General features: G+C 52.1%; 1 protein-coding gene and 1 long non-coding RNA gene across 2 annotated transcripts in view; one reads left to right on the top strand and one right to left on the bottom strand.

Annotated features, from left to right (window-relative positions):
* The first annotated feature begins 801 nt into the window (after positions 1 to 801).
* Positions 802 to 24,983, top strand: part of BRD3 (bromodomain containing 3) — a 65,671-nt gene continuing 41,489 nt past the window's right edge. Inside the window, exon 1 of the mRNA XM_058693615.1 lies at positions 802 to 1,739. The gene's annotated coding sequence lies outside the window, so the exon portion shown is untranslated. The remainder of the gene's footprint in view (positions 1,740 to 24,983) is intronic.
* LOC131491111 (uncharacterized) lies at positions 1,853 to 2,124 on the bottom strand. Its single transcript, XR_009251312.1, has 2 exons — positions 2,014 to 2,124; positions 1,853 to 1,930 (listed from the first exon to the last, which is right to left on the bottom strand). It is a non-coding gene; the product is annotated as an uncharacterized LOC131491111 (long non-coding RNA).

Genomic DNA, 24,983 nt, shown 5'->3' with positions numbered 1-24,983 from the left:
TGACTACAGATGTTCACAAAGCCGGCTCGGGATGAAAGAGGACGTCTCCCTGCACCTGGCCATCTGGGCCAGAATCTGAGCCCCTCGTGGACACCCATCCATCACCTCTCGGCTGTATCAGCCATCCATTTCTCTCCATCCCTGCCCCAGGGCCTTCCAGCGGGCCTTTTCTAAACCTTTCTGAAGCACAGACAGAGCCCAAACCCCAACTCCGATCTGTCCCCCCTCCTGATTTTAGACTCACAGCCAGCTTCCCATTGCTCTCATAGCCAAATCCAAAATCTGATGGCAAAGTTTACCGGATTACCCCCTTTAGCCTAGCACCACCCCCAGTCTGTGCACCCCAGATCCCTGCCCTAAATCAAAAATACTCCCAGCCCTCCCACCCTCTGGACAGCTGGATAAGATTCCAGATCTCAGAACTCAAACCAGGTTCCCAAGTCAGTTGGTCTTGCCCAAGGAGATAGAGCCTTCTAATGAAAATGAGAAAATCCTCTCTGTTAAGAGTTCTTGCGAGCAATCCTTGCGGTCACAGCTAAAATACTAGAAACAACACAGCAGGTAAAGCAATTTAGTAAAAGGTGATTTCCTTTATTGTCGAAATTTTAAATCCTTTTATATCCCTCCCGAAATGTGTTCGGGCTCAGAAAAATCACAGGTGGAAATGGAAGAGAGAATAAAAACCACAGAGAAGGGAAGAGCATTTTGGAGATTTTGTTTTGTTTTGTTTTCCAGAATATTGACCATTCTTTGGACGGCAGCTAATTGGTAAAGGAACCTGTTTCCGTGAACAATGCTTGTAAGAGACAACATTTCTCAAGGCTGTCTCATCAACCTGAGAGTTTGAACCTGTCTGGGCACCCTCCCCACTGGCCCAGGTCCCTCCACCAGGCTCCTCACAGCACTCATGGCAGGTGGCACTGGGAGAGAGGAGGAAGAGAGGGGGGAGCGCCTGGAGGCTCCATTCTCTGGTAAGTTTGTCGCATGGTATTTCCCACACCTTCACAACAAGCCTGTGCAGTGGGCGCCTTTATTCTTTTTCACAATGAGGAAACTGAGTCTCAGGTTGAGAAGTCGCCCAAGTGCCCACGGGCACCACCGTGGAATTCAGTACTGGCTCCAGGCAGAGCCCAAACTCCCAACCGGCAGACGACACAATACACAATGGCAGGTGGATGGATGGATGGATGGACGGACGAAGGATGGAAGGATACGCAGATAAACGCTGGGTGGATGGATGAGTGAATGAGGGAGAAGCAAGCACCGAGGGTCTTAAAAGAAGAGAGAGCAACCTGTGTCCACAGAAGCAGTCAGCAAGGCTCTATGACAGTGGCAGAGCTGAAACTAAGAACATCACCTTCTTCTAGGGCTTGAAAAACCGTATTTGGTCACCTGGTGATAAGTATTTCACCAGGAACAGTGCATTGCCAAATCCGCAGGGCTTGCCGGGGGGTGGCAAAGGAAAAGACCGCGTGGCAGGGATGCTGAGACGCTCTGTGTAGCAGGCAGAGGGCTGGGGGGCGGGTGGGAGATGGAAGTGCTGGCCCTTTAATGGCCAAGCCCAGGGCTCTGGATTCCGATGGCAGTTGAGGAGGGAGGGTTGCAGAAGAAGAGGGACACAGGGCTTCCAGGAACTGTTCGCCAGCTTTCCAGACTAGACGGCCCGCCTCTGCTGGGCCACCATTTTCCAGGGAGTCGCTGTCACTGCCTAGAGACCCCCAAGGCTCCCGCCAGCCCAGGTCAGTGGGGGTTTGTGTTAATTCCCTTCCCCCCAGGTAACTATCCCAGGGCAGCTGGTTTGGGAGACTTCTGTCCCTATTTCCCCTCCTTGGGCTCTCCTCTCTTCCCCCCCCCCCCGTCCCTGCCCGTGGTCCATCAGGACAGGTGTTTTGCCCACCATCCCGTGGGTACCGGTGGGCCTTCAGCTGACCTGAGTCCGAAAATCCACTCCCAACCCCAGTATCCGGAAAGCCGTTTCTCGTCCTACCATTCTTCTCTCCCTCCCCGGTCTACTTCCCAGGTACAGAGGGAGCAGGTCAGACCGGGTCCTGTTGTCACATTCCCTCCTCCTTCGGCCTTTGCCCAGTCTGCACCTCCTGGACATCCGTCCTTCACTCCCTCCTCACTCCTCCATGCTATTAAGCACCTCAGCCTCGTTTCCCCTGTATCACCTCCCCTCTTGGTGCCACCCTCCCAAGGGTGACTGAGAGCCCAGTTTGCCTGGCACTGTCTGAGTTTAGAACCGAAAGCCCCCATTCCCGGCAGCCCCTTGTTCCACGGAAGCCAGGATGGTCCCCTGCACTGTCCCTTCCTCAAGGACACTAGGCTCAATCCACATTCTGTCCCTTCCGGTCCCTACCAGCACCGTGGCCCTCATCAGAGTCCATTCACTTTTCCACCGCCCTCATATGGGGTCATGGGAGCAGGGAGAACCCTTTAGGGCCGCAGTGCCTGCTGGGAGGGGCACTTAGTAGGTACCCAATAAAGACCCTCTGAACGAATGAATCCTGGAATATTCACTTTCACTTTCTGTTGGATTTAAGCCTAACCTACCTTGCCCCAAAGCCCCCACAACTAAATCTGTCTGCTCTCAGCTTCCACCCTCCCCCAGGCCTGGACGTCTCCGGGGAGGGCGCCCTCCAGGTGGTGCTGGGTGCAGGGCACCAGTCCAGGGCACCCCCCCAGGCCAGGCTGGGCGGGTCATCTAGCAGGAATCCCCGGAATGCGGCTCAGACTTCCAATGCCAGGCCCCACCTGTTCCGGTCTGCAAATCCCCTCCCCACCTCCTCTGGGCTAATCCCCTTGGTTAGAGAAGCGTCCCGATGAGTGAGAAAAAAAGCAGCTCCTGTGACCTGAGCGGCCACATGGAAATCGGGAGATGAAACGAAAGGGGTTTTCCAAGGCTCTGGAAATGGGGGGGGGGGGGGGGGATATTCTGCACCAGCGGTTTACCGGGTCATTTTTAAGGAATGTAAATGGGGCCGCTAGTGCTCCCCCCTGCACTCCCCTGTCACGTCCAACTGTTTCCATTTGTCCATGTTATTAAAACCCCCGCAGCTGTTCTTACTGAGTGCCTACTGTGTGCCGTCCCCTCGTCTAAGGACGTCAAATACAGCCTCGTGAATTCCCAAACATGGTCGTGAGCTATTCTGATCTTTACAGATGAGGAAAAAAAATGGAGGTTCGGGGGGACCCCTGCCTTGCCCCAGGCCACGCTGCAGGGAAATGACGGAGCTGGGGCTGGACCCCTCTCGTCCCGCCCCCAGAGCCCACCCGGTACAGGGTACCCACCCGCGGGGGCCCTTCCCCTCTGTGGACGCTGCTCCCACGGATGTCAGTAATCCCAGCAGCTTTCAGGCTGCGTCTCCCGCCAATAGCTATGGCTCCTGGCCCCACCAAGCACTTTCCAGTCCGTTCCCCTGGCGCTCAGAGTGCTGGCTGCCCCTTTGGGCTGTCCCCGGGGCCTGGTGACTATGAACGCTTCTGTGGGATAAGGTCCAGGAGCCCCGCTGTTGGGGTGCGGCCCTCACCTGTGCCCGGAAGCCCACGGGGTGAGCGCGAGTGCATAGGGGCCCGGCCCCCCAGCACCCACCTTTCTGGGTTTCCCGGGCTGGCTGCAACGAGGAGGAGCCAGCCGCCTAAAATAGAAAAGCTGACATGGGGGGGGAAACGCCAAAGGCCAAAGTCCCAAAGTCCGAGCGGCGCCCAGCTGCTCTCCCCACCAGCTGCAGGCTGGCTCCCTCTGTCCCTGGCTCCCCCAAAGAGCCTCTGTGGCCCCTCTGTCTGCCCACCCCTTCCCTCCGGGGTCTTTAAATAGACCCCCCCCCAACCCCCCAAGCTACGGAACTGAAGGGAATGAAGCCCCATCTTCTCCAAGGCAGCTCGGAGGCCTGGGGTAACGCAGCTGGCAGCTGTCTTCCTGCATGAGCCCCACCTTGGGGTACAGAATCGGAGGCCCGATCCCTGTTGTTTCCAGAGCCCGCAGGCAGCTGGGGCAGGTCCCTGCCCTCTATGCTTCTACTTTGGGAAGCAGGGGGCAGGCTTCAAATTGGGGCTGTTGAGTTGTCTGGGTCAGAGGAGGTGGGGGGTGGACGGTTCTGGATAGTTCCAGCCCCAGACTTAGATTCCCTGTCGATCTTGGGGGTCTCATGTTAAAGCTGTCGGGGAACGAAGTGGGAGGGACCGTGAGCATGGAGGAGGTCATTGAAAGGGTAGGAGCGGTGCTCCCTAAAACCGAAATGGAAGACAGACCCCAGTGCCCGTTTAGAGCACACAGACCCTGCAGTAATCCCTCCCAGGGACCGCCCCCGCCCCCCCCCCCCGAAACCACTGCAGGCGGCACAAGGCTGTGACAGAATGTCCACGGCAACGTTATTTATAAGGATGAAATAATTGGAGACAACTTAAATGCCCATCCCGAGGGGAACAGGTGAGTCAGTCATGCTCCATCGGATGCTGGAACATTCTGCAACCACCAAATGAATGAGGTAGCTGGGGAGGCCGTGCCGGGGGTGGGGGTGGGGGCGGTCATGGCATTTTGAGAGAGGACAGAATTTTTGTAAAACAAAGCTACGTGTGGGGAGAAAGAGAAAGAACCTTAGAGCAGAGGCTCTGGAGGACACAGAAACTACCACGGGGCACCCAGGGGGAAGGACCGCGGGGGCCGCCGTCAACCTTGCTTGTATGTTGCCCAAATTCGTCCAACCGGTGTCCCGCCTTTGTCACTAAAGAAAATAAGCATGGGTCTCGCTCACACAGCTGAGCTGTCGCAATTGTTCTCTCATGTCAAGCCGGTTACCTGGCCCTCCCTCCCCCCCCCCCCCAACCACCCCTGGTGCTGCCAGGAGATGTGGATAGGAGGCTGGCCCCACGTGGTCCCCACCCTCTGGGAGCTCTCTGTCTAGGGGGACAGGCAGCCTTGCTGGTGGGTTGATAGAAAGTCAAAGAGGCCTTCCCACATGCCGTTTGACCAGAGGCACCCCAAATGCAGGGGCTGCCCCCAAAGCAGGATGCAGGCATTTGGGGGCAGAAGAACAGGCCGCGTAAACAAAGGCCAATGGTTGGGGGTGGGGGGAAGCAAATGGGAGGAGGCTGGGGGAGCATGGAAGACGGGCTGGGAGGGGTGAGGGGAGCCCAGGCAGCAAGCTGCGGGAGAGCATGATCTTCAGAGGCAGACCAGGGAGGCCGGAGATGCTCAGAGCCTCCTGCTGCCTGAGGCCTGGAGACAGCTCGGTGGGCGGGGAGGCGAGCCCCCAGCACCCCACGGCGAGGGGAGCACCAAGCTTGCAGAAGGTCACGATGACGGCCCAGAGGATGAAGGAAACCAACCTTCTGGGGCAGCAGCAGAAACCGGGTCAAGAGCAGGGCTCTGGGCTCAGACTGCACGCGGTCCCCGAGACTGGCTGGGTCTCTCGGAGTGGCCCAGACACTGGGTTCTGCTTCCTCCCCCGAAAACTGGTGCTGGCGTGGGGACAGACCCGCCTTGGAGGGCTGTTTGTGGTGGCAAAGGCATCATGGGTCTGCAGTATGCAGCCCCACCCCCATTAGGAGCTGCTGGGAGGGGGTGGGCCTACTCCCGGGGATTGGGGATCGGCAGCTTCCAGCAGGTCCTGAGTGAGGAGGAGTTTGATCTCAGAGCACAGGGTCCCCGCCCCCGGTGGCCCAGGCAGATGCTGGTGGGTGAAGGAACGGCAGGAGGCTGGCAAGGGTGGAGGACGCCCTCGTGAAAGCAGCTACTGGAGGCCCTCGGCCGCTAGGCTCCTCGCTGGGCAAAGGGCCCCTCGGACGGTGGGGCAGAATCCCACGGGTCCCCAGTGTTTCTGGGTCTCGACTCTAACTGGCCATCTGGAGGGTCCTATGTCTAGTCCTGATGTGACTGCTCTCTCTCCCCTTGGCTGAGATCTCAGCCAGGCCCGGGGTCCCCCCGGCCACCCCACGGAGTGTCACTCTCTCCAGCGCTCCCAGGTCCCCTGCCCAATGGCGAGCCTGCAGGAGGCTTCCTCCGGCCAGCACTCCCCTCCTCGATGCTCTGGGGGTGCCCCGTTGGCAGGGCCTGTGGCAGCCCCGTGGGGCTAGGAAGCCACTCTGCCGGCCCGGCGTCCAGATGGTTCCGGCTGTCCCGGGATGCGCGTCCATCCATCCCTTGGCATTTCCGCTTTGGGCCTCCCCCTGATGATCTGTCTGGTGTCCGAGTCCACACTCGGAGAGGCCCCTGGAGAGGCTTCGGGCATCTTCCCAGGCTCCATGAAGCCTCCATCAAGTGAGGTCGGCTGCCCACACCCAGCTCTCAACGTGCGGAATCACAGTGTGAACACAGTAGTTGATTCTTAGAGGCTCGGAACTGCGCAGTGGCTGGAAGTGTGAGTTCCACAGTCAGACACCCCCAGGCACATCCTGACACCTCAGTTTCCTCATCTGTAAAATGCGAATGGTCAGACCGACTTGTCTGGTGTTCCAAGGATTCTTACACAATAACACGGAGCACTTAGTGCCAGGCCTGGAACCCAGGAAGCACCCAGAAGGCACAGGTGTCCACAATCTTTTTTTTCTTCTTTGTAAATCTGTCATACAATTGAATGTGGGAGGCCACGCAGTTCTGGGAGTTGTGCACACGAATACACCGGTGTCACCGGGACTGTCAAATTCCAAACCCCGAGATTCCCTCCTGTCGCCCCTTTGCAGTCCTGACTCCCCCATCCCTGGCCGTCACCAACCTGTTCCGTGTCCCCAGGGTTCTGCGTCTTCCAGGATGGCCTCTAAATGGGATCACACAGGGTGTGACCTTTGAGACTGGCTTCCCCCGGACAGCATGATGCCTCTGAGCGTCACCGACGTGGTTGTGCCTCCGGCTTGTCCTTCGTCACTGTCGAGTGGTGGCCCACTGCCCGTATGGCCCACCTTTACCGGTGTGCTCGCTCAAGGACCTCTGAGTTGTTTCCAGTCTGAAGCGATGGTGAACAGGGCCGCTATGCACGTTGGTATACAAGCTTTTGTGTGAACATGAACTTCTAGTTCTCTCCAGTCAGTACGTGGGAGCTGGATTTTGCCGGATCTTTTGGCAACACGGTCTTGCAGAGCGAGCGGCTGCCCCATTTTGCTGTCCCGCCAGCGGTGTGTGGGAGCCCCGGCGGCTCTGATCCTCACCAGAACCCGGCCCGGTCAGGCTCTCCCGTCCCCTCCCCTTCTAATCAACACGCAGTGGCCTCTCATTGTGGATTTGCTGCCCACGGTCTTATCGTGGCCAAATACGCACGCCATAAAATTGGCCCTTTAAGCCACTTTTTAAATATACGATTTAGTGGCATTAAATACAATCAGCACGTGGGCATGCGGCCGTCCCCGCTGTCCATTTCCAGGACTCTTTCAGCATCTTAAACTCGACCCGCTAAACACAAACGTCCTGTTGCCCGCTCCCCCCCACACCCCTGCCCCGGATAACCTCTCTCCTCCTTCTCGACGGATCTGCCCATTCTGGGCATTTCACATAAATGGAATCACACGGCATTTGTCCCCGCGTGTCTGGCTTGTTAGCACGATGCCTTCCAGGTTCGTCGGCGCTCTAGCAGGCGCTAGGACTCCGCTCCTGTCAGTGGATGAACAGTGTTCCGTTGCATGGGTCTGCCGCATTCTGTAAGGCAGCTACTGACGGACAGCGGAGTTATTTCCATCTTTTGGCTCTCGTGAACAAGAGAGCCTGTGTGTACTTGGGTGCGTGAATATCTGTTTACACACTGTGAACTTGGGCGCATAAATATCTGTTTGAGCCCTGCTTCCAACTGTTTTGGGTATCGAACTGTGGCTCTGACTTGCATTTCTCTGTGGCTAATGATGTGCGTTTCTCTGTACCTTCTTTGGTGAAGTGTCTGTTTAAACAGTTTGCTTATTTTTTTTACGTGGCTCGGCTTCCCATTGTTGAGTAGCGAGAGTTACTTCCAGAGGGCGGACACCATCCTTTGCGGGACGTGTAATTTGCAAACGTTCTCTGCCAGTCCGGGTCTCGTCTTTATTCGCCTGGCCGGGTCTTTCACAAAGCAAAGCTTCTTTTGCCTTGATGAAGTTCCCTCTATGACTTTTTTTCTCTTATTAATTGTGTGTCTGGCATCATATCTAACCGTCTGCCTAATCCACACGGTCACAAAGATTTTCTTCCAAAAGAGTCATTGTTTTACGTTTTCGCAATCAGATATGCCACCCAGGTCGAGTTCGTGTTTGTAGTAGGGGTGAGGCATTGGTTAAGGCTCAACCACTTTAAAAAAAAAAATTTTTTTTTAACGTTTATTCACCTTTGAGAGACCTAGCATGAGCGGGGGAGGGGCAGAGAGAGAGCAGGACACAGAATCCGAAGCAGGCTCCGGGCCCTGAGCTGTCAGCACAGAGCCCGACACGGGGCTTGAACCCACGAACCGTGAGATCATGACCTGAGCCGAAGTTGGACACACAACTGGCTGAGCCACCCAGGACCCCCTTGGCTCAAACACTTTTGATCATGCACTCTAAAAGTCCGCTGTTAAGTGCGTAGGCGTCTACGACTGCTACGGCCTCTTGGTGAATGGACACTTTAATCTGTATGTAATGTCCCTCTTGATCCCTGGTAGTTTTCTCTGTTCTGGCACCTGCTTTGATATTAACCCGGCCATGCCAGCCTCCTCGACTAGTATTTGTATATCAGTTTCTATCTTTTGATTTTTAACCCACCTCTGTCATAATTGAAGCTTGCTATAGACAGCCTATTGCTGGGTCATGGATTTTAATCCATTTTGACAAGTTGTCTTTTCTCTTTGCTGTGTGTAGGCTGTTTATGTTTTATTTTGTTGCGTACAGAACACATAACATGGTAACTACCCCCTTAACTAATTTATAAGTGTAAAATATATTCTTACCAAGTCTAGGGAAGCCATTTACCTGTAATATAATTATGGGCATGTCTGCATTTGGGTCTATTGTTTTATTATTTATTTTCTATTTGTTTTTTTCTTTTACCTCTATTTATCTTTTCATGCCTTAAAAACTTGTTTGAATACTTCTTTTTTTAATAATTTTTTTTTTAACGTTTATTTATTTTTGAGACAGAGAGAGACAGAGCATGAATGGGGGAGGGGCAGAGAGAGAGGGAGACATAGAATCGGAAGCAGGCTCCAGGCTCTGAGCCGTCAGCCCAGAGCCCGACGCGGGGCTCGAACTCACGGACCGAGAGATCGTGACCTGAGCTGAAGTCGGACGCTTAACCGACTGAGCCACCCAGGCGCCCCAAAACTTGTTTGAATACTTCTTAATGATCCATTGTAATTTATCTATTGGGAATTCTGACTATGTGTTTTTTGTGTGTGGTTTTTTGTTTTGTTTTGTTTTCTGAGAGAGAGAGAGAGCACGCTTGAGTGGGAGAGGGGCAGAGAGAGAGAGAGAGAGAGAGAGAGAGAGAGAGAGAAGCTCAAGCAGGCTCCACACTCAGCACAGAGCCTGGTGTGGGGCTCGATCCCACGACCCTGGGATCATGACCCAAACTAAAATCAAGACTTGGACACTGAGCCACCCAGGCGCCCCTGGGTGTATAGTTTTTTAGTGGATTGTTTAGGGACTAAAATAAGTATATTTCTAAGTTTACTTCACAGTCCACAGCATGTCAATATTTTAGAGCTCACCAGCACATTTGTCCCTTTGCCTCCGTCTCTTTATTTATAGTTGTCACGTGAATCGGAACCAAAGACACTGAATATCCCACTAGACAGTGTAGTGTTTCCTTCTTTCAGCCATCACACACATCTCTTAAAAATTAAAAAGAAAAAACAGACTATTTACCTAAATATTTACAATGTCTGTTGTTCTTCTGTCATTCCTGACATTCCAAATTTCCCTCTTGCCCGAGAACTTGTCTTAAGCAGTTCTGCTGGTCACGAATGGTTTCCTCTCCTGCATCTGACAAAGTCTTTATCCTTCTTGGTGGATATGTTTGCCAGATTGACAGCTTTTTCTCTTATATTTTTTAAATATATCTATTTTTGCTGATGTTTATTTATTTTTGAGAGACAGAGAATGAGTGGGGGAGGAACAGAATCCAAAGCAGGCCCCGGGCTCCGAGTGGTCAGCACAGAGCCCGACATGGGGCTCGAACTCACAGAGTGCAAGATTATGACCTGAGCCAAAGTCGGACGTTCAAATGACTGAGCCACCCAGGCGCCCCATACAGCTTTGTCTTCTAGCGCATTAAAAATGTTATTCCACTCCCTTGTGGCCTCCATAGTTCCCAACGAGAAATCTGCTGTTATTTTTTTTCTCAATAGTTTTTGATAAAGGATGTTTCTTTCTTACCGTTCTCAAGATTTCTCTCTTGGCGTTTAGCGGTTGGCAGTTTGTGATGCGTCTTGGTGCGCATTGCTTCAAGTTTAAACTATTCGAGGTTCACTCAGCTTCTTGAGTCCATAGGCAGGTCTGTACCTTTTGCCAGATTTGGAGAGTTTTCAGCCATTTTTTTTCTTTGAGTACTTTTTTACGCTCTGCCCTTCTGGGAATCCAGCCAGTGTCACAAATGTTAGATCCTCTGGGAGAGTCTCACGGGTCCCTGAGACTCTGCTCCTTGTTTACATGGGTTGTTTTTTTTTTTTTTTCAGTCTACTTTCTCTCTGTTGTTCAGAATGGGTCATTTTATATGTTCTATCTTCCCTTTTTTTTAAGTTTATTTATTTTGAAAGAGAGAGAGTGCGAGCATGAGCAGGGGAGGGGCAGAGAGAGAGGGAGACACAGAATCTGAAACAGGCTCCCCGAGCTGTCAGCACAGAGCCTGACACGGGGCTTGAACTCACGGACCGAGAGATCATGACCTGAGCTGAAGTCGGGACGCCTAACCGACTGAGCCACCCAGGTGCCCCTCATCCACTGAGTTTTTAAATTTCAGTTATTGTATTTTTCAGCTCTGAAATTTCCATCTGGTTCTTTATATATTCTCTTTCTTTGCTGAGACTTTATAGTTTCTCACTTGTTTTGAGTATGTTCACAAAAGCCTTTTTATGATGAATGCTTTAAAATCTTTGTCACATTGGGGCGCCTGGGTGTCTCAGCCAGTTGAGCGTTTGACTCTTGATTTTGGCTCAGATCATGAGCCCAGGGGCGTGGGATCAAGCCCCACGTCGGGCTCCACGCTGAGAATGGAGCTTGCGTAAGCTTCTCTTTCTCCCTCTGCCCCTCTCTCCCACTCGTGCTCTCTCTCATGCTCTAAAATAAAATAAATAATAAAATCAAATAAAACCGTGGTCACATCCTCCAGAGACCGCTCTGTCATTTCCATGTTGACATCTATTGTCTTTTTTCACTCTGGGATCTTCCTGGCTCGAAGTATGACTGCTGGTTTTTTGTTTGTTTGTTTGTTTGTTTTTCTGTCTGGTTGTTTGTTTTTGTTTGGGGGGAAGGCGAATCAAAATCTGGACATTTTGGGTATTATGTTGTGAGGCTCTGGGTCTTATCGGAACCCATTTTAGCTGACCTCCTCTGACTCTGCTCTGGCAAGGGGCTGGGATGAGGGGTGCCACGTCCCTGTTGCTGCCAGGTGGGGAGAGAGGTCCGGCCCCCACCTGATGGGGGCGCTCTTTGTTCGTATCAGGTGTCAGATTCCAGCTCCCGGGTGGGCTTCGACTGATGCCTCCCTGGCCGGAGGAGGGAGGAGGGTCTTGGTCTTGCTCCCCACACGGCCTCCACACGCACTGCAGCGGTTGGGGGGATGGGTTACCAGCCAGCAGAATGAAACTCCTGGCTCCCTAACGTCCTTCTCTGACATAAACCAGCAAAGGGTGTGGAGGTGCGGTGCCCCAGTACAGCCTGGTGAGGGTGGAAGGTGGCTCCCTTATTGGTCTTTGCTGGCCGGGACAGGGTGGTGCCACAGTGTTTTCAGTGGTGTTGGGCTGGAGAAGAGTGGTTATTGTCTGAAAAATGTCTCTCCTGCTAAGCTGACCCTTTTCTGGTCCTGTGGCTCAAGAGAGCAGGCTTTCGTTGGGCTTTTGTGTCCGTGCCCATTGTACGTTTTGAGGTTGCTGGCTTCGCAACTACGATACATGAGGCACAAGGAAAACCTGGGGAACTTCGCACCATGGCGTTCCTGGGGGCCAGAGAGCCCCAGCAGCCTTCTCTCTGCTTTTCAGAGTCTTCTTATGTTATTCATATAAAGTTCAGGATTCTTAGTTGTCCTTAGCAGAAGGAATGTAGAGAAGTAGGTCTCTGCTTCATCTTCCCAGAAACAGAAGTCATTTAAGTTGGGTAAACACCACCAAGTAGCCCTCCAGAAATGCTGCTGGTTCACCTTGAACTAGGAAATGGTATACCTTGAGTCTGCTTTAGACAGATACAAGGAGAAATGGGCTCAGGACTTCCCAACATCCCAATGCCTGCATGTTGTAGATAATCAATGTTAGATGGATGGGTGGATAGATGGATGGATGGATGGATGGATGGATGGATGGATGGATGGATGAATGGATGGGTGGATGGATGGGTGAGTGGATGGGTGGATGGATGGATGGGTGGGTGGATGGGTGGATGGATGGGTGGGTGGATGGGTGGGTGGATGGGTGGATGGATGGATGGGTGGATGGATGGGTGGATGGATGGGTGGGTGGATGGGTGGATGGATGGATGGATGGATGGATGGATGGATGGATGGATGGGTGGATGGGTGAATGGGTGAATGGGTGGATGGATGGATGGATGGATGGATGGATGGATGGATGGATGGGTGGATGGGTGGATGGATGGATGGGTGGATGGATGGATGGATGGATGGATGGATGGATGGATGGATGGATGGATAAGTGAGTGGAAGGATGGATAGGTGGGTGGGTGGGTAGATGGGCGGGTGGATGGGTGGGTGGATGGATGGATGGATGGATGGATGGATGGGTGGATGGGTGGGTGGATGGATGGGCGGGTGGGTGGATGGGTGGATAGATGGGTGGATGGTTGAGTGGGCATATAGATGGATGGGTGGATGGGTAGATGGTGGATGGATGGATGGATGGATGGATGGATGGATGGGTGGGTGGATGGATGGGTGGGTGGGTGGATGGGCGGGTGGGTAGATGGATGGATGGATGGGTGGGTGGATGGATGGATGGATGGATGGATGGATGGATGGGTGGATGGATGGGTGGGTGGATGGGCGGGTGGATGGATGGGTGGGTGGATGGGCGGGTGGATGGGCAGGTGGATGGGCGGGTGGATGGATGGTTAGATGGATGGGTGGATAGGTGAGTGGAAGGATGGATAGGTGGGTGGGTGGGTAGATGGGCGGGTGGATGGGTGGGTGGATGGATGGATGGGTGGATGGATGGATGGATGGATGGATGGGTGGATGGAAGGGTGGATGGGTGAATGGGCGGGTGGGCGGGTGGATGGATGGGTGGATGGGCGGGTGGATGGGCGGGTGGATGGATGGATGGGTGGATGGATGGATGGGTGGATGGGCGGGTGGATGGGTGGGTGGATGGATGGATGGATGGATGGATGGATGGGTGGGTGGATGGAAGGGTGGATGGGTGGATGGGCGGGTGGGCGGGTGGATGGATGGGTGGATGGATGGGTGGATAGGTGAGTGGATGGATGGATAGGTGGGTGGGTGGATGGGTGGGTGGATGGAAAGGTGGCTGGGTGGATGGATGGAAAGGTGGCCGGGTGGACGGGTGGGTGGACAGAATATAGGAAAGGGAATTAGGAGACCAATAAACAGTCCAGGTGAGACATCACAGCATCATTGGTGGCCAAGATACAAGTAGCCATTACCGAGTGCTTCCACTTTGCCAGGTAAACGTTTCTGCCACATGATCCTACTTAATCCACAAATGAGATATATCCATTTGAGAGAGGAGGAAAACACGGGCAGAGAGATATAGTACTGAGCTGAGATTCAGGCCCAGAGACCCCTGGTTCGTGGACCCAAGATGCCGTGAGAAATTCCCAAGGGGAAGGAGATGAGCAAGCCAAAAACACCCTGCTGACGATCAGAGGTTTTCCTGCCCCAGGGAATGTCAGTTGGGCACTTTTCAAAATCTTCTCCTGAGACAGAAACCCAGATTGTGCTGTGTTCACGTATTCAACAAGTATCAATCAAGTGCTTGCTCTGTGCTGAGCCCTGTGCCGGGTGCTGAGGGTAGGCCATAAGCCATAGGACATACGTGATCTTTGCCCCAGGGACATCAGAGCGTCTGAAATCACCCTCCCCACTCCGGGTCCACCGTGTTGAAAGCAGGCAGAGCAGAACCCCAGGTGCCCACCAGATGCCCTGCCCGACACTCAGCCCTTCAGTCCAGAAGATTCTATGAGTAGCAACAAATATCGGTGGTGGGCTTCCAGGCCACGGGAGGAGAGCGAGCCGGAGGAAATGACCCCGGGGTATGAGGGACACTCAGTTCTGGCTGTGGCTTAGGTCAGGAGCCAGAAAGCCCAACCCCACCCCGACCCAGCATGCCCAGTCTGTGCATTTGTGAGGGAGACTCAGGCCACTGAAGCCCGGCAGCTAGGTTTCCTGGGGGTCCTCAGGCCCGCCTGCAGCCCCCCTCTGACTCAGTCTCCCCAACTGTTAATAATTAAGTGCCTACATCCCTCCCCCTTCTTCTCCCTTTCCGCCATTCGCCACAGTTTGCTGAAGGTGGGGAGTGACAGTTCCTGTAATGTCTGAGGCTCTGGAGGCTTCGTGTCGTTTCCAGGGGGTGAGCGTCTCACCCTGTGCTCTGGGTTCGCCATGCGTGTTGACATCGGGGTGCAAGGCGGGGCTGCTCTCAGCAGCACAGATCGCCAGCCTGCTGGCCGGCCCCGGCTCCCCGGTCTGGCCCTGGAGACCGGGGCGGGTCTGCCAGGCCCGGCTGGAGGCTGGTCGCCGTGGTGACGCCCCTCCACCAGCATCACCATCCTGGGCCATTGGGACACACCCGCATTCGAGTCCTGTCCTCTGTGCTAGAACTCCACCCCCTGCAGCATGACGAAGGGTTCCGGAAAGGATCCCCGCACATTGTCACATGGCACATGGTCCCCCGGAGAATGGCAATGGCGGCTCCCTCCAAAGAGTCTGTGTAGAGCCAAGGGTCCCTGTCCCCATCAGCCTCGAGGGCCTCTAAACTCTCCTGACTTCCTTCTGCATAGACCTCAGCACGGTTCCAACTACACAGGTGCTGCCATAACTGGGGTTTTAGGTCTCTTTGCCCCTCTCCAGGGCCCTCCTCCCATCGTGTTCTCCAGAACGCCCCGGCCCCCGCCCCCGCCGGAGACAGAGCCGCAGCAGCTTGACCAACCGCTCTTTGCCGGACAGAAGGGTGGAGAGTTGTCTTACGAACACTGATTTTACTCCCGGTGTCCTTGCAGCATTGCGTATACCGGAGGCGCTCGATAATGACTTACCAAGGGGTTAAGTTTGATCAGCCGAGAGTGGGTGTGACAACTTTTGAGCATGTTGCAGCGCCAGAAAGTGAAGGAAGCTTCTGGAAATAGCAAAAGGGTGGGTCGTGTCACAGGGTCGTGGGGGGCCACCCCCGCTGGGGCGATTTGAGGGGGGAAACATCTCATGTTGGTTTACGACCCAAAGCATGCAATAGATACACAGGGGGTGACACGGATAGACAGAAGCAGCTGTTCCTCAAAAGGGGGGGTCCCGTCTGCCAAGGTGGCACCCGGGAGACACCCGGGTAACGAAGGTACCTCCCCGCTGACACCCCCTCCCCCCCAGGACAGCGGGGCCCCAGGGAGGGGATGGTATGGGGTGGGAAGGGCTCTTCACCTCTGTGGCCTTCTTTCCAACACCCATAATCCCAGAGTCCTGGTGAGAAGACACATGAGCAGCCCAGCCTGGGGGGCACTCTACGAGATAACGTGGCCACTGCCCCTCCCAACTGCCCCGGTCCTCCCTCCTCCCGAGGAGCAGGGACAGACTGACGCGCTGTCACAGATGGGAGGAGACGACCGCAGGTCGCGTGTGGCGTCCGGGTCGGGTTCTGAGCAGGAGGAGGAAGCTGACGGACGGACGGACAGACGCGCTGGCGAAAGCCACATACGGTCGGTGCCGAGGGCGCCTTCTTGTTGTGCAGGCACCTTGACCTTGGTGATGCGAGGGGTGATGATGGGGAATCTGGGAGAAGGGTCTGCGGGAGCCCCTGTGTTACCTGCAGCTTTTCCGTAAATCTAAGAGCAATCTTAAAAAAATGTTTATTTAAACAAAGAATGGGCACACCCCTTGTCCCCCCCCCCCACCCGCAGAGAGAGATGGGGTGGGGGGGCTTTGGCTCATCAGCGTGGACCAGACGGAGGTGCTCCACGCGAGAGGCAGCCGCCGGCCTTCTGCCACTCTTTTTGTTGCCCTGGATGGCCCTGGGCACAGGCGGGGGCCGGGGAAGCCTGGCACCCGGGTGACCAGCAGGGCCGCAGCTCCCTCTGCGGTGCTGTCCCGGCCCTGCAAAGCTCTGGGGGACCCCTCCCCACTCCACCCTCTGACTCGTTTCTTGACCTGGGGTTCCGGCACCCCCAGGGCCTCTGTGGGCCCCCTGGTGTTGCGTGCAGAACTTTGGAAGTATGGGCACGAGGCAGGGGAGTCTAGCGGTTCGGCCCATGGGTGTTGGCCAGTCCTGGCTCTGACCCTCTGGACGCCTGTGTCCTCTCAGCCTCGGTTTCCTTGTCTGTAAGGCGGGACAGCGGCAGCACCCAACGCAGTGCGGGCGCATGCGGGGCCAGGGACCGGGCAGGGCTGGAGGAGGGACGTGCCATCTGGATGGGGCACTGTGGTCCCGCATGTGAGGTGGTTCAGAGGGAACAGACGGGTGGGAGCCGGGACAGAGGCCCTGAAGGGAGTGGCAGGTGTGCAGAACCCCCCCCCCCGCCCCAGTTTCGCCTTCCCTCCCCCACACCTGCTTTCTGCTTCACCCCAAGGCTTTTGGGAAGACGATGTCTCAAGAGCATCACACACCATTTTCTCCCTCTGTGTTTTAGAGAAGGTCAACTTGGTGTCACAGGCCCCTCCCCCCCCCCCCCCCCCGAAAATGCAGAGGCTCACTGGGCAGTTGTAGATAGACTAGAACTTCCAGATGGACTTTTCCTGTTCCAGGAAAGGGATGACCTACTGTTTGGGCCAGACTTAAAACACTGACTCAAAGAACTCTACACATCTTCTTTCTAAAACGAGCACCTCGGGGCGCCTGGGGGGCTCAGTCAGTTGAGCGTCCGACTTCGGCTCAGTTCACGATCTCGCGGTTCGTGGGATCGAGCCCCGCGTTGGGCTCTGTGCTGACCGCTCGGAGCCCGGAGCCTGCTTCGGATTCTGCGTCCCCCTTTCTCTCCGCCCCACCCCTGCTTGTGCTCTGTCTCTCTCCGTCTTTCAAAAATGAATAAACGTTAAAAAAAAAAAATTTTTTTTTTATTTTTTATTTTTTATTTTTTTTTAAATTTTTCAACGTTTTTTATTTATTTTTGGGACAGAGAGAGACAGAGCATGAATGGGGGAGGGGCAGAGAGAGAGGGACACACAGAATCGGAAACAGGCTCCAGGCTCCGAGCCATCAGCCCAGAGCCCGACGCGGGGCTCAAACTCACGGACCGCGAGATCGTGACCTGGCTGAAGTCGGACGCTTAACCGACTGCGCCACCCAGGCGCCCCAAAAATTTTTTTTTTAAATGAGCAGCTCTCAGCAGCGCCTGGCTGGCCCAGTCGCCGAAGTGGGAGAGTCCTGATCTTGGGGTTGTGAGTTCGAGCCCCTCGTTGGGTGTAGAGATCACTTAAAAAACTAAAATCTGAAGAAAAAATAAATCTAAAATAAATAAAATGAGCAGCTGTCACAATTAAAGCAGCCACAGGCCACCGCTTGGCAAGGGCCCTGCGTGGAGCCCCGCCCCGCCCCGCCCCGCACTCGCAACCCACGGGCCGAGAGCCATACCCGACGGATCCGTCCAAACGTCGTTTGTCCAGCTCATCTGTGCTAAGCACCAGTCACGGACGGGGAGGTTAATACAGCCGCAGGGCCGCAGCCCTTGGGAGCGACACACAGCTTAAGAGTTGTTGCCCCACGGTGGGGGAGACTCCTGTGAGGTGTGGGAGGGATAAAAAGACTGGGTATGATCAGGCAGGCTCCCTGAGGAGGAGACCCCTGAGAGCCTGAAGGGACATAGGAAAAGTGAGCAGCAAGAGCCAGGGAAAGCCAGGCAGAGGAGAGGAGTGTTCCCAGCAGGAAGAACAAACAGCTTATGCAAAGGCCCTGTGGCAGGAAGGCGTTTGGTGAGTCTGAGGGCCAGGATGCGATCGGCCGGAGCGTGTGGGAGCTGCAGGCCACGCCGGAGACGTGGCGCAACCTTGAGTGGCTGTGTCCCGTCCCGCTGCTCTGTGGAAGCCGGAGGCTGCTGTGGTTTTACAGGAAGAGACAGGGAGTGGACACAGTGGGGTGATATTCAGGAAGCAGGACCCGCAGGAGATGGTGGCCAACTGAATGTGGGGAGTAGGGTGCTGCTGGGAGTCAAGGGCATGACACCGGTTCCTGATGGGGCATTTGGGGAATGGGGGTGCCTGTGCCCGAGGCAGGGAGCCGCACGGCTCTGCCCCTCCGTCTGCCACCTCTCAGGACTTCCTCGCTGTCGGGTCTGTTGCCAGTTGCCCTGTTCAGTCCTCAGCTCATGTCTCAGGGCTGTGACCGGGGCCCTTCTGCTCCTCTGGCTGCACAGGCACCGCCTCCTTCATCCCCCAGGACCCCGCAGTGCACGCTTAGGAAACCGAAGCTCAGAGGGGTTTAGCGACTAGCTGGAGGCCACATGACAAGGGGGGCAGTTGGGACTCAAACCCAGACCCGCGTGACGCTGAAACACACGCCCTCCGCGATCCCCTGTGCTGGGCCTCAACAGCCGGTGCCCAGGGGCCACTGTTGCGAACCCTCACTTGACCCCCCGCGCACACAGCGTGGGGTGTGCAGGTGCGTGGGATAGAGGACAACTTATTTTCTGGTGCCCTTTTAATGGCTTGTAACTCTTTCGCTGCTATTATCTTTGTGGGAACCTCTCCAATTTCATTGATTATTTATATATTCTTCTAGTATGTATTTATCTCTGAGAGACAGAGAGACAGAGCCTGAGCAGGGGAGGGGCAGAGAGAGAGGGAGACACAGAATCGGAAGCAGGCTCCAGGCTCCGAGCTGTCCGCACAGAGCCCGACGCAGGGCTCGAACTCACGAACCGCAAGATGGTGACCTGAGCTGAAGTCGGACGCTTCACTGCCTGAGCCACCCAGCCTCCCCTATACCTCTCCAATTTTAAAGGCAGACTGCCCTGAAGACAGCAGTGGCCTTCATCCTGCTGAGCACAGAGACCTCAGAGTCCTGCCTCCCCCGCCCCCCACCTCCCCTCCCATCTCTCTTGTGACATCAGCAGGGGTTCATATCAGCTCTGCGAGATAGACACCCAAAGTGATAACAGTAAAAAAGGCAGAGGGAGGTGGCAGGGGCTGGGCGGGTGGGGGCTCCTCCTGTCTTGCAGACGGAAAGGCAACGTGGGGCTGCTGCCCACGTCCAAGACTACTCTTCACCCCAAAAAGAAACCCCGTACCCACTAAGCGGTCACTCCCCACACCCCCTCCCGCCAGCCCCTGGCCAATACCCATCTGCTTTCTGTCTCTACGGGTTGGCCCACTATGGGCGTTCGACATCACTGAAATCCTACAACATGTGATCTTGTGCCTGGTCTCTTTTCACCCGGCATATCCTTTTCAGAATCCATCCACGTTGTGACAGACGTCAGTCAGTACTTGGTTCCTTCTTATGGCCGAATCCTATCCCACGTGCGGACATCCTACATTTTATTAATCATTCATCACTTGACGGACATTGGGGTTCTTCCCACTTTGGGGCTCTTACGAACGATGCTTCTATAAACTGTGTAAAATTCTTCGAACACCTGTTTGCAGTTCTCTTGGGTTCACACCTGAGAGTGGAATTGCTGAGTCGTATGGCAATTCTGTGCTTACCTTTTCCAGGAAAACCACCAAACTGTTTTGCAAAGGGTCTGCTCCATTTCCCACTCCCACTGTACAAGCGCTCCTATTCCTCCACATCCTTTCCAGCACTGGTTATTTTCGGGGGGTTTTTTGTTTGTTTGTTTGTTTGTTTGTTTTGTGTTTGTTTTTGTTTTTTAATAGTTATCTCCTGGGTATTCTCACTGCGGCTTTGACTTACATTCTTGATGACTAATGGTGCTAAGCATCTTGTCATGTGCTTGTAGATCATTTCCAGATCTTTGGAGATACAAAGGTTGATGAAGTCTTCTTAAGGTCTTAAGAATTAAGATCTGTTCAAGTCTTTTGCCTGTTTTTAAGTTGCGTTGCTTGTCTTTTGGCTGTTATAAGAGTTCTTCATATATTTTGGATACTAGACTCTAATCAAATACATAATTTGCAGATATTTTCTCTCATTCTTTTGGGTTGTCTCTTCACTTTCTTTACTGCTCTTGGATGCATGAAGGTTTTTAATTTTTTTTTTAACATTTATTCATTTTTGAAAGGCAGAGAGAGACAACGCGTAAATGGGGAAGGGAGAGAGACAGAGAGGGAGACACAGAAACAGAAGCAGACTCCAGGCTCTGAGCTGTCAGCACAGAGCCCTACCCGGGGCTCAAACTCACGGACCGTGAGATCATGACCTGAGCCGAAGTTGGACGCCCAACCGACTGAGCCACCCAGGCGCCCTGAAAGTTTTTTATTTCGATGAAGTCAAATTTATCTCTTTTTTCTTTTGTTGCTCATGTTTTGGCTTAGTATCTAATAATTCATGGATAAATCCAAGGTCTTGTAGATTTATTCCTATGTTCTCTGCTAAGAGTTTTGTGGTTTTAGTTTTTACCTTTAGGCCTTTGATCCATTTGGAGTTCATTTTTGTATATGGTGTGAGGAAGGGGTTCGTTTTTATTCTTTTGCATGGGGATATCCAGTTGTCCCGGCACCATTTGCAAAAAAAGATGATTCTTTCTGTGCACTTTGGTGCCCACACTTTTTCTTCTTAGGATGGCATCTGTCATTTTTGATTAGGGTCCACCCTAATGACCTCATTTTAACCCAAATACCTCTTGAAAGACCCTATCTTCAGCTAGATCATCTTTTTCTTCCCAGTTCTTTTTTTTTTTTTAAACGTTTATTTATTTTTGAGACAGAGAGGCAGAGCATGAATGGGGGAGGGTCAGAGAGAGAGAGGGAGACACAGAATCGGAAACAGGCTCCAGGCTCTGAGCTGTCCGCACAAAGCCCGACGCGGGGCTCGAACTCACGGACGAGATCATGACCCGAGCCGAAGTCGGACGCCCAACCGACTGAGCGACCCAGGCGCCCCTCCCCAGTTCTTTTAAGATGGTGCACTGCATTCATTGATATTGATGTGTCGAACTACTCTTTCATTCCTGGAATAAGTCTCAGTTGTTGTGTAATCCTTTTAATATGCTGCTTGCTGGTATTTTGTTGAGGATTTTTGTGCCTGTACCCACAAGGGATATTGGTCTGTAGTTTTCTTGTGGTGTCTTTGGCTGTGGTACGAGGGTAATAATGGCCTCATAAATGATAGGGGAGTGATCCCCCCTCCTCTATTTTTGGGGAGAGATTGAGAAATACTGCCGTTAATTCTTTAAACGTTTGATGGAATTCACCAATGAGGCCATTTGGTCCTGGGATTTCCTGTGTTGGAGGTTTTTGATTACCTATTCAACCTCTTTTACTTATTTTAGGTTTTTTTGAGATTTTGTGTTTCTTCTCTCTTTTTTTAATTTTTAAAAATGTTTTATTATTTATTTTTTGAGAGAGAGAGAGAGACAGAGTGTGAGTAGGGGAGGGGCAGAGAGAGGGAGACACAGAACCCGAAGCAGGCTCCAGGCTCTGAGTTGTCAGCACAGAGCCCAACGGGGGTCTCAAACTCATGAACTGTGAGACCATGACCTGAGCCGAAGTCGGATGCCTAACCGACTGAGCCCCTCAGGCGCCCCAAGATTTTGTGTTTCTTCTCAAGACAGTTTGGCCAGTGTGCACATTCCTAGGGGTTCATCCATCTCATCTAGGTTATTGAATTTGTTGGCAAGCCCTAAAAAGGAAGAAAAGTAAGCCCAAGTATCTTCACATAAGAAAGTTAACCCCCCATTCTGATTCCTGCTTCTACTCATATGAGCATCTCTCTTGTTTTCCAGGCCAATCTACCTAATCCATTCCAGAGATGGTCTATTTTGTTGATTTTTTAAAAAAATGTTTATTTATTTTGAGAGAGAGAGCCGGGGAGGGGCAGAGACAGAGGGAGACACAGAAACTGAAGCAGGTTCCATCGAGGCTCTGAGCTATCAGCACAAAGCCTGATGTGGGGCTCAAACTCATGAACTGTGGGATCATGACCTGAGCTGAAGTCAGATGCTTAACTGACTGAGCCACCCAGGCACCCTCTGTTTTGTTGATTTTTTTCAAAGTAGGCTCTATACCCAGTGTGAAGCCTAATCCAGGGCTTGAACTCACGACCCTTAGATCAAGACCTGAGCTGAGATCAAGAGTCGGACACTTAACTGACTGAGCTACCCAGGTGTCCCTGTTGATTAAAAAAACAAAAAATCTTTTAATCTTTTAATTTAGTTGGTCCTCTCTCTTGCTTTTCTATTTATTTTATTCATATCCTCTCTAATTTATATTGCTTCCTTCCTTCTGCTAGCTTTGAGTTTAGTTTGCTCCTTTTCTAGTTCCTTTTGGTGGGAGTTCGGGTGATTGATCTGAGATGTTTTCTCTTTTTTAACATAGGCACATATAGCTATGACTTTCTCTCTAGGTGCTGCTTCTGCCAAACCCCATAAGTTTTGGTATGTTTGGATTTTTTTGTTTGTTTGCTTAGTATTTTCCAATCTCCCTTGTGATTTTCTTTGACCCATTGGTTGTTTCAGAGTGTGTTGTCTGATTTCCACATGTTCATGGATTCTCAAATTTTCTTTCTGGTAGTGATTTCTCGCTTCCTTTGGTTGTGGTCAGAGGAGATATTTTGTATCGTTTTAATATTTTTAAAATTTTGTTTATTATTTATAAATTTTTAAATGTTTATTCAATTTTGAAAGAGAGAAAGAGAGAGCAGAGGAGGGACAGAGAGAGAGAGGGAGAGACGGAATCCCAAGCAGGCTCCACGCTGTCAGCACAGAGCCTGATGTGGGGCTCGAACCCACATACTGTGAGATCATGTCCTGAGCTGAAGTCCGATGCTCAACCAACTGAGCCACTCAGGTGCCCCTTATTTTAATCTTTTTAATAAGTTTTTGAGACTTGTTTTGTGGCTTAACATGTGGTCCGTCCTGGAGGACGTTCTCTGGGCCCTTGAGAAGCGTGTGTGTTCTGCTGCTGTTGGGCAGAGCGATCTACATAAGTGTTAGGTCTGGTTGGCTATAGTATCATTCACGTCCTCTGTTGCCCTGCTGATCTTGTCTACTTGTTCCATTCATTATTGGAATGGAGGTGTTGAAGTCTCCAACTATTCTTATTGAGCCGTTATTTCTCCCTTTGATTCTGTTAGCTTTTGTTTCATATTGCCCCTTGTTGGGGGCTCTGTTTGTATGGGCATACATGTTTATTATCGTTATATGTTCTCGTTATGTTAAACCTTTTATCATTATATAATGTGTTTCTTTGTCTCTTGTAACAATTTTGGTCTCAAAGTCTAGTTTGTCTGATATTAATATAGCCGCTCCAGCTCTCTTTTGGTCACTGTTTATTATTTTTTAAATGTTCTTATTTTATTTTTGAGAGAGAGAGAGAGAGAGAGAGAGAGAGCAAGAGAGCGAGCATGAGTGGGGGAGGGGCAGAGAGAGAGGGAGAAACAGAATCTGAGCTGTCAGCACAGAGCCAATGCAGGAACGCTTGAACCGTGAGATCATGACCTGAGCTGAAGTTGGGTGCTTAACTGACTGAGCTACCCAGGCGACTCTGGTCACTGTTTAAACGGAATATGTTTTCCTATTCTTTTACTTATAACTTATTTGTTTCTTTGGTTCTAGTCTCTTGCAGACAGCATATGGCTGGATTATGTTTTTTCCCCCTTTCATCCATCCTGTCAATTGCTGCCTTTGAATTGGACAATTTAATCCATTTACATTTAATGTAACTACCTACACAGAAGCACTTCTGCTGTTTTGCCATTCAGTTTTGATATGTCTTTTATCTTTTTTGTGCCCCAATTCTTCCACCAGTATCTTCTTTTGTATTAGATATTTGCTACTGCACCATTTTCTTCTCTTTTACTAAATATTTTTTAGTTATTTTCTTATTGGTTGCCCTGGAGATTATAATTAACATATTAATTTAGAATAAACTATTTTGTATTGGTTTCACTAGTATACAAAAATGATGCTTCTGTATCAGGCTATCCCTCCCTCATGTTGTCATTGTTACAAATATATCTCTACACATGATCCACCGACATAGATTTATAATTATTGCGTGTGTAGTTGTCTTTTAAATGACATAGGTAGAAAAAGAGGTGTTACTAACCAAAAATATATTAATCTGACTTTCATATTTACCGAAGTAGTTCCCTTTACTGTTCTTTATTTCTTCATGTGGATTCAAGCTACTCTCTCCTGTCCATTCATTCCTCAAAGGGCAGGTTTCTAGCAACAAACTCTCAGTTTTTGTTTATCTGAGAATGTCTTGATTTCTCTTTCTTTTTTTACAAGATAGTTTTGCTGGATATGGAATCTTGGTTGACAGGATTTTTTTCTCTTTTAGCACTTTGCATATGTCATCATGCTGCTTTCTGGACTCCATGTGGTTGTGTTTTGTTTTTTTTTTTCTCTAAGTTCATTCATTCATTTTGAGAGACAGAGAGAGCATGAGCAAGGGAGAGGCAGAGAGAGAAGAGAGACGATCCCAAGCAGGCTGCACACTATCAGCACAGAGCCCAACATGGGGTTTGAACTCCCGAACCATGAGATCTGACCTGAGTTGAAACCAAGAATCGGATGCTTTACCAATTGAGCTACGCAGGCGCGCCACCTCC

Source organism: Neofelis nebulosa, chromosome 12 (genome assembly GCF_028018385.1).
Source record: "Neofelis nebulosa isolate mNeoNeb1 chromosome 12, mNeoNeb1.pri, whole genome shotgun sequence".
NCBI lineage: Eukaryota > Metazoa > Chordata > Mammalia > Carnivora > Felidae > Neofelis > Neofelis nebulosa.
The sequence above is the reverse complement of the archived record's forward strand: the minus strand, read 5'-3'. Positions and strand labels throughout refer to the sequence as shown.